This window comes from Pipistrellus kuhlii, unplaced genomic scaffold (genome assembly GCF_014108245.1).
Source record: "Pipistrellus kuhlii isolate mPipKuh1 unplaced genomic scaffold, mPipKuh1.p scaffold_m20_p_3, whole genome shotgun sequence".
Classification (NCBI taxonomy): Eukaryota; Metazoa; Chordata; class Mammalia; order Chiroptera; family Vespertilionidae; genus Pipistrellus; species Pipistrellus kuhlii.
Genome location: NW_023425529.1, coordinates 84,683,025 through 84,695,158, shown reverse-complemented (window position 1 = coordinate 84,695,158; position 12,134 = coordinate 84,683,025). Strand labels below are relative to the sequence as shown.

General features: G+C 39.9%; 1 pseudogene; it reads right to left on the bottom strand.

Annotated features, from left to right (window-relative positions):
• Positions 1-4,194: 4,194 nt before the first annotated feature.
• LOC118730036 lies at positions 4,195-4,770 on the bottom strand (annotated as a pseudogene).
• Positions 4,771-12,134: the final 7,364 nt, after the last annotated feature.

Below are 12,134 nucleotides of genomic sequence, written 5' to 3'. Positions count from 1 at the left end.
TACCTAAGTATTGTTGCTGATCAAGTTCATCCTATCATGTTGATGGCGTATCCCAATGGAGATGGCTTCTTCCAACAAGACAATGTGTCATATCTCGGTGCTCATATTGTGCAAGGAGTGGTTTCAAGAACATGAGGGAGACTTTACCTTGCTTAGGTGGCCCCCACAATCACCACATCTCAATCCAATTGAGCATATGTGGGAAGAAGTTAAAAGAGCCATCAGGCAGCTGGTTCCACAGCCATCAAACCTCACAGAACTGGACAGTGCTATTATTCATCAGGCATGGTGTCACATTGCTCGCATCACCTTTCAACATCTCGTGGAATCAATGCCAAGAAAAATCGCCGCAATATTGAAGGCAAAAGGTGGCCCAACGAAGTACTGATGTTGTGGGGTGGTCAAAATAATCTGTCCACTCAGTGTATGTGTGTGTGTGTGTGTGTGTGTGCGTGTGTGTATGCATTCTGTGTCTGTATATACATTCCCACATAACTGTACATTATTTTAAACATAGATCGAAGTGTAGTTAAAAGAGAATTTGGGAGACAGTATTCCTGGATTCCAGTCTTGGCTCTTTGATGTAACTACATCTTTCCCTCAGTCTGTTCTCTCATATATAATATGGAAATTAGTATGAGGATTAGAATAAAATACATAAATTATTTAGTCCAATACTTTGTACACCCAATAAATGTAATTATAATTGATAACTTAAGCTTTAAAAAATGAATTTGATAGTAACATTTTTAAATATTTACATTTAATGTTTATCTAGTATTAACTATGTTCTAACATTTATTTGAAATAAAAGATACATTTTTCAAAGTCTTCAAATTTTGTTTAATACTGATTAACTGAAAAAAAATTTTAATTACCGTAAATTCCTTGACAGAGGAATTAATTCTTTGGAATGTCTTTGGAAACTGTTGTGAAAGATTAATTTTTCATGGCCATAAGTGCTTAAGGAAGTACTTAAAAACATGGGTTCTGGAGTCAGACAGCCTGGACTCAAGTTTGGCATTCACTAGCTGTGTGACTTCCCCTCCTCCTCCTCTTTCACACGGGGATGTGTATTGCTTCTTAGGACTTTCTGAGGATTTAGAAAAATATTCAGTGAGAAGCACTTAGCACAGGACCTGGCATTTATTAGTAAGTGCTGAATATAAGTAATTGTGCTCTTTGTAGTCATCATATTCAGTATTCAGTAACTGTTTAATTGAGAAGTTATGTTTTTCACTTACTTGTGGAAAACTCCCCAAGGTTTGTTTTATTTTCCCTCATTCCCTCTCCCTCCCCCGTCCTTGTTCTAGGAAGAATTCTGCATTGGGAAGGAGGCCTGGCTAGGTGAGTTGCAAAGCTGTTTCTAGATAGGCTGAGAATCTTAGAGTTGGGAAGGATCTTTTTCCACCATGCTTGGTTTAAAGATGAGATTAGCGAGGCTGTGAGGCTAGGATTTTATGGTTATGTACTTATTCTAGTAATAATTAATGTCGTTTTTAAACATTTGTTTAAAATCTTGCTTGGCGTTGACTTGTATTGACATAACCTTCAAACACGTGGTATCTACAGAACGTATGAAGTGCAATTAACAAGTTTTGCTTGAAAAAGTTTGTGTTTGGTTTGGTTTTTGTTGCAAAACTAGGGCTAAGAAGATGGCGGATGAAGAGCATATTCGGCACTGCATGCTTTACGAGTTCCAATTAGGAAGAAAAGCAAGTGAGGCTGCAAAAAACATCTGTAGTGCTCTTGGTCAAGATGCAGTTAGCGCCAGAAAATGCCAGCATTGGTTTGAGAAATTTCACAAGGGAAATTTTTCGTTAGATTACAAGAGTGGTCGAGGCCGTGTGTCCAATTTTGATCAAGAAGCTCTTCAAGCTCTTTTGGTGCAAAATCCTCAAATTACCCAACAAGAGCTTGCGACAACTTTAAATTGTTCACAAAAAACAATTTCCAATCAATTGCGTGCACTTGGCAAAGTCCAAAAGTTTGGAAAATGGGTTCCTCATGAGTTGACCGACAACAACCGTAATCAAAGAGTCACAATTTGCAGTTCGCTCCTCTCTCGTCAAAACCGTTTGCCGTTTTTAGAGCAAATTGTTACCGGAGATGAAGAATGGGTGCTGTATGTTAATTTGAAAAGGCGGCCTCAATGTTTGGACAAAAATGAGGCTCCGCAGCCCACGCCAAAACCTGACTTGCATGCGAAAAAAGTGATGTTGTGTGTTTGGTGGAATTTTAAAGGAATTCTTCATTATGAACTTTTACCATCTACCCAAACCATTACAAGTGCAGTGTATAGTGCCCAATTGGAAAGGTTAGCCCAAGATTTAAGAGAAAAAGAACCCGCGCTGATTAATCGGAAGGGCGTAATTCTTCACCACGGTAATGCACGACCGCATACTGCAAGAATCACTGCTGAAAAACTGCGCCAGTTGGAATGGGAAGTTCTCCCTCAACCTGCATATTCTCCTGATATTGCCCCTTCCGATTACCATTTGTTTCGTTCTTTGCAAAACTTTCTTCTTGGAAAAAAATTTAATAATGAAGAATGCCTCAAAAATGCATTGACCGAATTTTTCGCATCAAAATCACAAGAATTTTACAACAGAGGGATTAAAATGCTTCCTGAGCGTTGGGCACAAGTAGTAGAAAACAATGGCAACTATATTGTTGATTAAATTTTGTTGTATTGTTTAAATACATTCGATTTAAAAAAGTATTAGAAAACGACATTAATTATTACTAGACCTAATACCATAAGCTATATCGCTTACTTTTTAAAAACCTTCATTTCTAGTAACTTCTGAGTTTCCAGGAGGGTTATAGTTAGCTGTACAGATTTTATCAGCATTAGAAAACTCACTGAGTTATTCTACTTTATTAACCAGGTCCATTAAACAAAGTCTAGTCCATTAAAACAAATCCAATGAAATCCAAAGGAGCTACTGCATGGCATCTTGGCATTGTTGGCATTGGCGCTCAGTGGATTAGTGGCTCATCACAGCACCATTATTTTTATTGCTGCATTTGGGAACAGAGTGTATGAAGCTTCTGAAGAAAGATATCTACTCACATATGTTCCTTATTCGGTTGCTAGAAAAGGAGAAAAAGATTGCTACAAATGTGCAGCCCCTCAAAGTAGTTAGGTTAAAGCCTCTTCTTGAGTTACTTCTAGTACTCTATTAGGTACATGTCTCTTACTAAGTCTAAATTTTTTTGTCTACTTTTCTTTCATTTGCAGGTTGAGTTTGTTTTAGCAGAGTGCTAAATGTTTTAAATAAAAACATCACATGTATTGAACATAAGTTTTTAAATGTAAGTCAGATAGAATGAATATAAATTTCCTTTAGGATAGACATAATTCTATACTACTTCCCTTTGGGAAACTGCTATGGAAGCAAACCAAGATTGACTGCGGGATGAAAACATTTGACTAGGGCATCATCATGCTTTAACTTAGTACACAAAGGAAGCATAACGCCCCAAAGTTGGAACTCTTTCTATGTGGAAAGTTTTCATAGAGATCCAAATCAAGGCTTTCATTACTTTGTGTATCTATTCTCCTTTGGCTAACACTGGCCTTATCTTTCAGCTGACAGAGGAAGGGAGGTGACCTGCAGTCCTGTGTACCTTGGGGTTAGAAATTTGGAGCATTCATTCTAATTCTGATTGTGCTCTGTGGGATTTTAAAAAATAATCATGTAAGTTTGCTCTGAAATGGTGCTACCGAGATTTTCCATTTATTGGTTTGCTTCCTACAATACTTCACACATTGAGCAGACGTTATTACTCCCACTGTATAAAAGAGAAAAGCTCAGTGAGATTAGTGACTTGCTAAAACTTACCCAGAATAGTTAATTTCCTTCATGGGATTGTTGTGAGAAGAAACAGAAAGTGAAGAGATTAGATTTCTGTAGATTATTTATTTCTTCTTCCTTTTATTTATTTATTTTTTATTATTATTATTTTTAATATATTTTTTTTATTGATTTTGTACAGAGAGGAAGGGAGAGAGATAGAGAGCCAGAAACATCGATGAGAGAGAGTCATCGACCAGCTGCCTCCTGCACACCCCACACCGGGGACGCGCCCGCAACCAAGGTACATGCCCTTGACCGGAATCGAACCCGGGACCTTTCAGTCCCCAAGCCGACGCTCTATCCATTGAGCCAAACCGGTCTCGGCTCTTCTTCCTTTTAATTTTTATTAGCATTTATTTAATGTTGAATTTACTCCCAGGCCATACGTTTTGTTTCCTCAATTTCTTCTGGGAACCCCTTTCTTCTGTGCACCTCCTCTTCTGGTTTAAGAACCACCTGCTTTTCTCAGGAAGGATCCTCTCAGTGTGGCAGGGAGAGCCCATGCGGGTAATCCGCCCACGAGCTGTAAGTTCTGAGCCGCGTCTTGGAAGCTTTGTTCACCTGGAGGAGCTCAGAAACCAGTCTACACCTAAACTCTTAAGTTCAGCATCGCTCTCTGCATTGTTAAGCATGGGCAGCAAAGACTCAGCACTCTTTTGGGCCACTGACCCTGGGCCCGGCCCCTCTGTTTGGCCTGGGAACACCTACCACCCACCATTGTAATGACAGAATGGCACACGTTGCTTCTGTAAAGTGACCTCTTTCTGGTACTTGGTAGTTTTTGGATATGCATTCCCTTGATGGCCTGGGCAGTTTCATGGGTAATCTTAAAGTGGATACGAAGAATTGAACCTCTTGATTTGCATGATTTTGTGGGATTATCTGGGTCAGCTGAATATTAAACCATTTTCAGAGTTCACCTCAGGCTGCTTATGGAAAGAGTGTGGATTCCTCCTTTATGTGTGGCATATGTTGACTGCCATGTTTGAATGACTGATTTTTAGATAAATAGCTATCTGGTGCCAGTGCTTCCTGAGAATGGCTTATTTTGGGAAATTAATGTTGAAGTCATTTAGATGTTGAATTTTCACATAAAAAATTTGTTGGGATGGATTTTGGGTTCTATCAGAACCCAAGTTGTCAGACTGTTTTCTCATGAAAGGAAAATCAGAGATGGGCCTGGCGATCCTTAGTTCATTAACTGCTTAATCACAAACGAATGTCCTCACGTGTGTGGGGAAATGGGGAAGAAGCATACAGATAGGGGCAACCAACTTGCAAAGTTTACTAATTTCTTCTTCTTGTTGCCAGTTTGGGTTTTTCTATATTTACCTTGTTGATTTTTTTCTCTCTGATGTGTATTTGTTGTTATACATTAACTTAATGCCAGGCAACAACACGAACTTACAAATCACACTGGTGGGTAGTCTGTGCAGGGCAAAGTTCAGAGCTCTGATAATTTTCTGGTCTGAGCTCCTGCTGAGCAACTATATCTAAAATAAAATCATACCTACTGTGGTGTGACCTCTTCGGTGGCCTTTTGAAGACTGGGAAAGGTAGGATGGGGTTTAGGGTGTTGTTTTAAAATGAAACAGTTCCTTGATTATCTTAGTGAAAATCATAGTCAAGGGAAATTATTGGTTTGAATTTAAGGTTAAGTGGCAGAGTCTGCAGGAAGTGACCGACCATTGCTTTATTATAACAGAAATTTGAGTAGACATATTAGTCATTCCTTAGGAATCAGTCATTTGAAAAGAGCATTCGTTGGCATTGCTTTGTTTCTCTGATAGACCTACTATGTAACTGTATTACCAATTTCGCCATTTCCCCCGTTATGTAACTTCATGCAAGCCATTCCTGATATTGGAGGCCAGTGCACCGCACTGTGACCTGTGTTTGTGGTACTGAGTAGATGATAGTTGTATTACAGAAGACATTCAGTAAGTGCTTTTGTTCATAATAATTCCCAACAACCCTGGTAGGCACTCAATACAAATTTATTGCTTGTTTTATGAAATATTTTTTTTTCACAAGGGATTTATTTATTGGCAACATTCAGCCATGAGTCAAGGGTCTATAATTTACATTTTCTTGATTCAAGGCTATAATTTACTTTAAAGCTACCTGGAGATCTGTTCTGTAAGAAACAAACCAAGGCAGAGAATTAAGGACCAAGATTTGAAAGAGCAAAATTAAGTTATGACTTTTATTTTACTTCTGGACATAATTCTTCTTTAATTGAAAACCCATTAGTAATCTTCTACTGGTATAATTGTTGGCATTATGATTATTGATTATTGATAATTCGGTATATCTAGTCTCATTTCAGAAACCTCAAACAAATCATTAGTTTTTAAATTTTTAAAAAATATGTTTTTTACTTTTTTTCTTTTAGAGAGAGATGAAAGGGGGGTGGGGGGGAGAAACATTGATTGGCTGACATCCATATGCACCCTGGCCAGGGATCAGACCTACAACCTGGGTATGTACTCTGACTGGGAATTGAACCAGTTACCTTTTGGTGCAATTGAGCCACACCAGCTAGAGTCAGATTATTGGTTTTAACCTAATAGGCATCATACTTTAAAGATTATATGATGCATTGTATTGAAGGTTTCTAATGATCTGGATTTAGCAAGTTTCTCCAGAGAAACATAAGATACATATATAGACAGATAGATAGATGATAGATGATAGATAGATTTTAAGAAATTGGGTCATGCAGTTGTGAGGGCTGGTAAGTCCAGAATTTGCAGGCCAGCTGGGCAGGCTGAATTCTGGCAGGAGTTGATGTTGCAGTGTTGAATCCAAGAAAGGCTGTCTTGAAATTCCTTCTTTTCTCTTAAGTCCTTCTACGGACTGGATGAGGCCCACCCACGTTATGGAGGGTAATCTGCTTTACTCAGACTGACTGAATTGTTAATCGCATCTTAAAAATACCTTCACAGCAGCTAGTGTTTGACCAAGCAGCTGGGCACCAGGGCTCAGCCAAGTTCACACATAAATCAGCCACCACCTCCACCAAATGAGGCCAGATGGCTGTCACAGTTTACCTGTGGATGTGGGGCAGTCACCTTTCCTCTGCCTGCTCACACAGTGTACCGTGAATTACAAGATAAAACTGGAAATTAGAGAGTTGGGGAGTAACAATAGGAAAAATTAGATGCCACACCAGCCTTCAGAAATTAACAGTGTGACTCAGGACAGAGTTGAGGGTGTTTTAGGCCCACTAGCTGGAGAGACATTACCTTTCAGAGTTTCTCAGCCTCCGATTTCTGAAACAGGAAACACAGTATCATAACATAGCAGGTGCATCTATTTCCTGCACGGAAAATTCAGGTTTAAGAGGGAAGCGCTCCGCAGGGCAGCTTGTTTGAAAATGGACAACAGCACTGTTGAAAAAAATTTATCAAACTGAGAGAAAAAGAGTGAAAGGAAGAAATCTGTACCCAAAGATAGGGTAGGAAAGAATGGTGCACTCAGCTTTTGTGTATTTTCAGGGAATTTTAAATGGCTAATTTACCGAGAAAGCGATTTCGCTTCTACAGTCTCACATGCTGGTTTAGTTAAAAGAGCCTCAGTATGAGTTAGATGGGTAGGTGCGGGCTTATGCAAATGGAGCAGAATGACAAAGAGCCTTTTATTCATCCCTTTCCTTTAGGAGTCTGTTCCAACAAACACCACATTCTGTGGATGACACTTTGGCAGGAAACTACTTTGTTCAAAGCGCTGTTACCTGTACTATCACTGGTCATGCACTGCCAGGCACTCGGAGCCCATTAATTCTTTCACTGTACTCGGAGAGAGGGAAGGAACTGGCCAAACCACACCTCCTTTTCTGATGCAGAATCATCCCTGTCCCGTCCTCCCCCCTCCCCCGTTCTCCATGAGTCATTCCTAGAGTTCAGTGAAGTCCTCACAGCTCTCCATCCTCAGGTGCTGTTTGTCTGAGTAGCCCTAGTGCTCTCCAGTTCCCAGCTCGCCTTGTTAACACACAATCATTGCTCTGTACTTCTGCCCCGTCCTCTTACACAAGTTTGGCGGGATGAGAAAAATAGCTAACCCTCTTCCTCACTGTGCGTTTATTTCGAAAGTCCTGGCATTTGATGTAATTTGATGAACCTCATCCAAGTAATGGAAGTACATTCCAAGGTAAAGTGATTTCTCAATTGTCAAACCAATGGCCTTTTCTTGGTATTTTTTTTTTTTTTTTAATTCTCTGCAACCTTGACCATTGATAATCTCCATCTCCTTGAAACTGACCCTTGTGGCACCTGCTCTCCTGGTCTCCTTTTGTCCGGCCCATCCCTGTGCCAGGTCCTCGTCCTCCTCTGGCACTGACTGTGGGTATTGGTTCCAGCACCCTCTTTCTTCTTAACTCCAGCCATTCCCACTCGCCTTGTCCCCACGCTCTCCAAATACCTTGTGTACACCTGGGCCTCTCGAGCCAAGACCCGAAGTTCTGTGGCTGTTAGCCTTGGGTGGCTGTCTTCCTCTCACGAGGACTGAGTCCCCTGCCATAGACTCCACAGGACAGAGCGTGGGGTCAGGTGGTGGAGAAGCAAAGGGAAGGTTTGATTGTAGGGGAGGGTGTCATTGAGGCAGATCTTGACAATCCCATAGGATTTTGAGAAGCAAGGAGAAAAATAGAAAAATGGTAACAGGTCTTGGTGAGGAATAGCTCTGAGGTAGGCAGTGGCAGAGGAGGTGGATGTGAGGGAATGATTCCAAAGACCTGGCAATTGGGGGTGGGAGAGGGGAGGACATGAAGAGACATGGAGAAGTCCAGTATTCCCAAAGCTGTGGATGTGGACAACTGGGAGAATGGAGGTAATGTTAACAGAAGATGATTTGAGGTTTTGTTTGCATTGGGGACAGCTGAGAGGCAGACTTGAACTTGGTTGAACGTGAGTGTTACAGGTGAATCCTGGTGAAGGTGCTCCACTGTTAGGAGAGTTAAGCCTTGGAGCTGAGAAGAATGGGGGATGGGAGTGGTTGGTCTCTCAGGTACAAATAGCTGGAGAAAAAAGTTGCATTTGGAACCTTGGGGATGGGCAGAGAAATGAGGTGAAGAATGGAGATGAAGGAGTAACCAGATGGGAATAAGAAAACCCAGCTGACAGTGTCATCTCGTAAACCTAGAGAAGAATGCACCATTTCAGGGTCTGAGGCCACGGGATGTTAGGTTTGATTTTTTTTTTTTTCTCCTGAGAAGTGTACATTCCATTTGGCACTGAGTGGAGCATTGGCAACAATAGCAAGAGCGGCTTCAAGAGTGTAGGGAGGCAGAAGCACGAGTAAAAATTTAGCTGCTCATTCATTCAGTGTACTACCGCACATCAGCTAGGTGCTGAAGAAACTACGATTCTGAATCAGATCCACCCGGTCTTGTCCCTCATAGAGTTTCCGGGTAGTGCACAGTAAGATAAGAAATCAGAAACCTGTAATACACTGAGGTAAGCCTAGAAGACAGGTTCTGAGGATTATAGAAACAAGAAGAGAAGCAGATACTTGAAAAGAGTTTATAGAGGAGACTTATACTTCCAGTTGTTCAAGTTCCAGGTCCATCTTTGCATTTTTGCATATATATTTCAGCAGACAAGTCCCTGATGGTACCTCATTCATCTTTGCTACCTCACAGTTACATGAACTCTAGCAGCGTCACCCACACACACTGAGGGTCCTCGTAGAACTGAGATTCTGGAGGGGTGAGGTTTCAGTTCTACATGGAAGGGCCTGAAATGCAAATTGTGTCAGATGAGTGCCGACAGATAAAATGATGTAAATGTGCATTTATAGGTGCCCCCAACATTGCATTATCTAAAACCTATGGTTTTATCTTTATATATATATATATATATATATATATATATATATATATATATATATATATATATATAACTTTTTTTAAATTTTATTTTTTAAGTCCTTGCAATTAATATTACCTTGAGATTTTTCTTTTCCTTATTGCTTTCAAGAGTAGGGCAGGGACTGGAGAGGAGAGTTCCCAGGCTCTTTGCAGGAGGTGCACCTTGTTGGGAACGTTGGAGAACCAGGCCTGAGGAGATGAGAGATGCAGTGGGTGGGAGAATGGGTGCGTAGATGCTTCCTGTAATTGGTTCCTGTGGACATTTGAGTAATCCGTGGCCCATGGAAATGGATTACTGAGTCTTCATCTAACCTCCCCCCTTTAAGTGACTTTTAAAAGATGATCATTTTACATCTTCTTAACTATTTTAGAACTGTGGTCCTGCTCATAGCTGCATAGTCATTGTGTCACTATGAATTGGCTTGGTCTGCTGCATTAAGTTGAAGGGACAAGGATGTCCTTTTCCAATACTAATTTATTCCGTGGCTGAATCAGCTGTCTGCTATTAAAAACTCTCCGTGCTTCAATGTATATAAAACCTTGTTTTCACCAGCAGGACATTAATCAGTGATTTAATCTCTCCATATACAAGAGCTCATCATGGATTTCTTATCTGAAGGATGGTTGCAAAATGTTTCTTTATTGGAGGAAGTGCGTAATGATGATTTATAACTAAATTCATGAGAAGTGGACAATACAGCTTTTTAAAAGTTTCCCCATTGCACCCTTATCCAGCCTCTGGCAGCCACCATTGTACTTTCTGTCTCCAGGGGTTTGCTTATTCTTGACATTTCACATCAACGGAACCATATGATATGATGCCTGTTGTGACTGGCTTCTTAAACTTCGGACAATATTTTCAAGGTTCATCCATGTGTAGCATGTATTAGTACTCTTTATGGCTAAATAATATTCAAATACATGGGTATATCATATTTAGTTTATCCCTTTATCAGATGATAAATGTTTGTTTCTACTTTTTAACTATTAGCAATGATGTTTTTTTAAAAAAATATATTTTATTAATTTTTTACAGAGAGGAAGGGAGAGGGATAGAGAGCTACAAACATCGACGAGAGAGAAACATCGACCAGTTGCCTCCTGCACACCCCCCACCGGGGACATGACCACAACCAACGTACATGCCCCTGACCGGAATCGAACCTGGGACCCCTTAGTCCGCAGACTGACGCTTTACCACTGAGCCAAACCGGTTTCGGCAGCAATGATGTTTTTACATGGACATATATTTTCAATTCTCTTAGGGATTGCTGGGTTGTATGATAACTTTATATTTGATATTTTGAGGATCTGCCAAACTTTCCGAAAGTAGCTGTACCATTTACATCCCAGAAGCCATGTAAGAGGCTTTTGACTTCTCCACATTCTTGTCAATACTTGTCTGGAATGGATTAGTATTGTAGCAGACTCTTAACTTCCGATTATTTATAAGGTGCACTGGTTATTTATAAGGTGCATTTTCTAGCATTTTGGTTTCTCTTTCTCTTGCTCCCAAGTCACTAAATTTGTTGGTTTTGCCTTAATAACATCTAGTTTCACTTCCCTGGGGAGAAAAGGGAGAAAAGAGTGTGGAAGAGGTTCAGTTGGTTAATGTGGGTACATATTAACACCTGTTAACAAGTTGGCTGGAAAGGTTTGAGGGAAAGGCCACATGTATCAGCTTACTTGATGTTTTGGATTAATGGCAAAAGTAGCCCTCTGTAGAACTGGGCAAATATATACTTTGTAAATTTTGTACTTTCAGTTATGAAAATACTGAAAACTAATTAATGACACTGTACAGGGAAAACTGCAACTTAATTCTCAAAATAATTCTCAACTTATTTGCAGCTGAGTTTAATTCTTTGGTGCTAGGAAATTCAATGAAAGTGATAGGGCAAGGAGAAGAAAATTAAAACCTATAGCATCTAAGTAGGTTTATGTAATATGCTGTAATATAATATCTGTATTAATATACAGGAAAACAAAAAGAGATAGAAAAGCTAGAGAGTATTTAGAGGCTAGAACAATAAAGAGTAGACAGAGGCTTTTAAGGATCACCACTATGGGGTATGATGTTTTTATAGTCAAGTAAAGATTGCAGTTCATCTTGTTTCTTTGCTTATACATATGAATAGACTATTGCAGTGTCTGGCACTTACTGTTCATTAAATATTTTTTACTTTCTGAAGAAAATGCAGATTAGTAGAGTGGTATATTTCAAGAGACAATATTAGGCATGGTTTCTAAATTAGACTAGGCTATTTGATTGGCTAGAAGAGGAGAATCAGTTTAAGGAGAAGGTAGAGTTGAGTTTGAAATTAGCAACCAGCTGCCAGGTGTGCATAAGTAGTGATCAAATATATTGGAAAAGTAGAACTTATTTCAAAATCTTAACTTTG